The sequence below is a fragment of the Chlorocebus sabaeus genome, chromosome 14 (assembly GCF_047675955.1).
Source record: "Chlorocebus sabaeus isolate Y175 chromosome 14, mChlSab1.0.hap1, whole genome shotgun sequence".
In the NCBI taxonomy this organism is placed as follows: Eukaryota; Metazoa; Chordata; class Mammalia; order Primates; family Cercopithecidae; genus Chlorocebus; species Chlorocebus sabaeus.
This window is the reverse complement of record NC_132917.1, coordinates 64,743,745-64,747,472: the sequence shown is the minus strand read 5'-3', so window position 1 is coordinate 64,747,472 and position 3,728 is coordinate 64,743,745. Positions and strand designations below refer to the sequence as shown.

The 3,728-nt window shown below is 45.7% G+C and overlaps 1 non-coding gene across 1 annotated transcript; it reads left to right on the top strand.

The window, feature by feature from the left end:
- The first annotated feature begins 3,016 nt into the window (after positions 1–3,016).
- On the top strand, positions 3,017–3,116 carry LOC119627465 (small nucleolar RNA U13). Its single transcript, XR_005243656.2, has one exon. It is a non-coding gene; the product is annotated as a small nucleolar RNA U13 (small nucleolar RNA).
- The last annotated feature ends 612 nt before the right edge of the window (positions 3,117–3,728 follow it).

The following is a 3,728-nucleotide window of genomic DNA, read 5'->3' as shown; positions in this document are numbered from 1 at the left end:
TGTGTATTTTATAGACAGCCACGCAGAAGTATGACTGGAGGATAAAAAAGTATGATCTAATGATATTAAACTGGAAAGTACTTAGCAAGGCCTGTTTAGATTCTTTTTGTGTTCCTGTGTCTTCAGAGAAAAGGACATTCCTTTCCTTGGGTGTAGGAAGGACACCTCTGGAATGAAGGTTTTCTTCGGAAGAAGGTCAGATAATTCTCTAAGGCCCTCTTCAGGGAGACAGTGCGGAGAAGGTGAGAGTGACCTTCCTGCTTCTGCTGTTTTCTCAAATGCCAGCATGCTATATTTGTGGATACTATGTCTTGAACTCTGTCAGTATCAACTTAGTAATAAAATATAGTTTTTAGTACTTTTTGTAGAAGAAAGGGACCACGAAGGCAAAAATGGAGACCCATGGAAGTCATACTCTGGCCCTGGAGAAAGAGTTTAAGAGTTTCACAACCATTACACATGTGGGTTACAATGTGGCTCTTGGAAATGAGTATAGACAATGCACTGCTGTGACCTAGAATGCCTTTTCCTTTCTGAGTCTGTCAAAATTTCCCATGACAAACTAGCTCGATGTTTGCTTCTTTATGGTTAACTTAGGACACCAGAAGGCCATAACTGCTGGGGGAGGAGTCCTGGGTCAAAACAATGTGCATGGATATAGCAGATTGTGACACAGCATAGGGACAGGACTCGGCCCTCACCAGGATGAGGCCCCAACTCCCACACCTGTCAATTAGCAGACTTTGCACCACCACCACTCCAGCGCATCCCTGCTGAACTTGCAACCTTGAAGAAACTAAGATAAGCAGCATCCACCCTAAATCTTACTCAAGGGAGTTAATCCCACAGCCTGCATGCACATAAGATCAGAAGAATGATCTTTGCCCCTTGCCTCATTATAATACTAAAATCCCTGCCCAGGGGAGGGCTTATCTGCTGTTTTCTGCTCATGCAACAGTATGTCTTGGCATGATTCGTTACCATGCCTGCATACCCTGCGCTCCACCCCATACATGTAGTGAAGCTCACCCACCTCATGAATTATGCATGTCACCCTCCTTAAGACACTGAAAGGCACTCCCCTAAGTGGGGCCAGCCAAGAACTCTTGCTCCTGGGCTAGTTTCCTTGTGTTGGAGCACAAGCTCCCATAAAGTCTTGTCTGGGAAACTTGTTTGGCCTCCTGTCGATTTCTATTGCATGGGCGCCTAAGAACCTGTGGTCAGTAACAATTCCTCTAGCTTGCTTCCCGTGCTTGTATTTTCCCTTCCTTCTTCCCAGCAGCCTCTGACTTCTGAAAGGAGTCCAGCAGGTTCCAGGGAAGCCAATTCCATACGTGGCTCCAGGGGTGGGGTATGGCCCTAGGCTCAGCTCATCAACCCTGCCCACGGTGAGGTTCTGTGGGTGGTCACCATTCCAGTCCAGCTAGACTGAGTCTTAGAACCACGGCCAGGAATTCTGGTTGTGAACATCCTTTACTAGATGTGCAAAGGGAAATCTGCGTTCCTACCCAATTTGCTACTATGATCAAAGTCAAAGGAAATCTCAGAGAAACTGAACTGGAGCCTTGATCAAACCAGACTTGAAGGCTACCATTAGATCTTTTGAATTACGTAAGCCTGTAATTTCCCTTTTCCTGTTAAAGCCCATTTGGATTGAGTTTTACGTTAGTTTCAACAACCTTACTGGAACTAGATGTATTCTTATTATCTCCACTTTATGAATTAATAATAGAAGGGTAAAGTCACTTGCCCAAAGCCACAGAGCGAATTCGTATAGAAGTCAGGATTTGATCCCTGGCAGTGTGACTCAGAAATTATCCAGATTTTTCTCTCTCTTTCTTTTTTTTTTTTTTTTGAGATGGAGTTTTGCTCTTGTTGACCTAGCTGGAGTGTAATGGTGCAATCTCGGCTCACTACAACCTCCGCCTCTGGGGTTCATGCGATTCTCCTGCCTCAGCCTCCTGAGTAGTTGGTATTACAGGCACGCGCCACCACGCCTGGCTAATTTTTTGTATTTTTAGTAAAAACGGGGTTTCACTTTGTTAGCCATGCTGGTCTCGATCTCCTGACCTCAGGTGATCTGCCCGCCTCGGCCTCCCAAAGTGCTGGGATTACAGTAGTGAGCCACCACGCCTGGACCCCAGATTTATCTTAATGTGTGCTTTGCATTGATATGAAAGGCTATGTTTTCAAAGATTTCATAAGTTTCATCTGCAATGCTCCAAGCATGGGTTACCTAATAAACACCATAAGTATGAACAGATCTAAGTAGAGAAAAATCAATGCACATAAGAATTTTGTTGGCCGGGTGCGGTGGCTCACAGCTGTAATCCCAGCACTTTGGGAGACCAAGGCAGATGGATCACTTGAGGTCAGGAGTTCAAGACCAGCCTGGGCAACATGGTGAAACCCTGTCCCTACTAAAAATACAAAAAAAATTAACTGGGTACAGTGGTGGGTGCCTGTAATCCCAGCTACTTGGGAGGCTGAGACAGGAGAATCACTTGAACCCGGGAGGGGCAGGTTGCAGTGAGCCGAGGTCGTGCCATTGCATTCCAGCCTGGGTGACACAGCAAGACTCTGATTCAAAAAAAAAAAAAAAAAAATTCGTCCTTCTCTGTATGTCTCCTTTAAGGAGCTACCCCATTCTGGGAAAGCACAGTTGGTACCACGTGAAAAGGCACCCCCATCACCACATTTACAAAGCATGAGATCAGGAATTTAAAGGCACCCTCACTGCCTCCCATCTGCCTCCCCAACCCTTGTCTGATCCCCTCTTCCCACCATGTGTGTCCCCTCCTCCTTCCTTCAGTTTCACACAAGATCCAATTCTCTCAGCCCCCAGCATGGGTTGCCTCCTGGTTGTGTCTCCTTGACTCAGCCTATTCCTGGACAACAACGTCTCCTTCCATGGTTTTACTTAGCTCCCTGGACCTCACCTTCCAGGTCTTCTTAAGCAGATCAACCCACCCCTAGTCCCACCTTCACAGAATGAAGTTGTGTAATATTCTCTCTGATCCTTTTGCAGTTACGTGTGACGACTGGGTTTTCGTGCTTATGAGTGAGATGTGCCTCCCTCAAACATTGTTATATGTCAGCACATTACCCATCTGACATGAGAAAAAACATTCTCCCTTGCTTCAAAACACTTTTGCAAATTCTCATCTATGTGGAAAACAAACACAGAGAGGAAGTAGAGATGATGAGTGTGGACAACTCATTTGAAAACTTGGGGTGAGGAGAAAATAGAGATTGGGCTGTCTTGGCGGGGATATGGTGTGTGGGAGCAGACTTGCTTGCTGTACTCTATACCTATTCTCACTCCTGGTACAGTAATAGAGCCTCTATGTTTAACTAGTATATTAGGGCATTCTTGTATTGCTGTCAAGAAATACTTGAGACTGGGTAATTTATAAAGAAAAGAGGTTTCATTGGTTCACTAATGTATAAAGAAAAGATCTTGTGTGAACTAAACTGTGAGCTCACTTATTACCAAGGAGATGATCCAAGCCACTCAGGAGGGATCCGCCCCATGCTCCACACACCTCCCACCAGGCCCCGCCTCCAGCACTGGGGATTACATTTCAACACGGGATTTGGGCAGGGACAAATATCCAAACGATGTCAACTGGGTACCAGAATAATGGCTCTGATCCCCAGCATTCCTTGCAGCTAAGCATGGCCATATTGCTAAATTCTGGCCTATTGGGAGGTGAGTGGAAGTCATA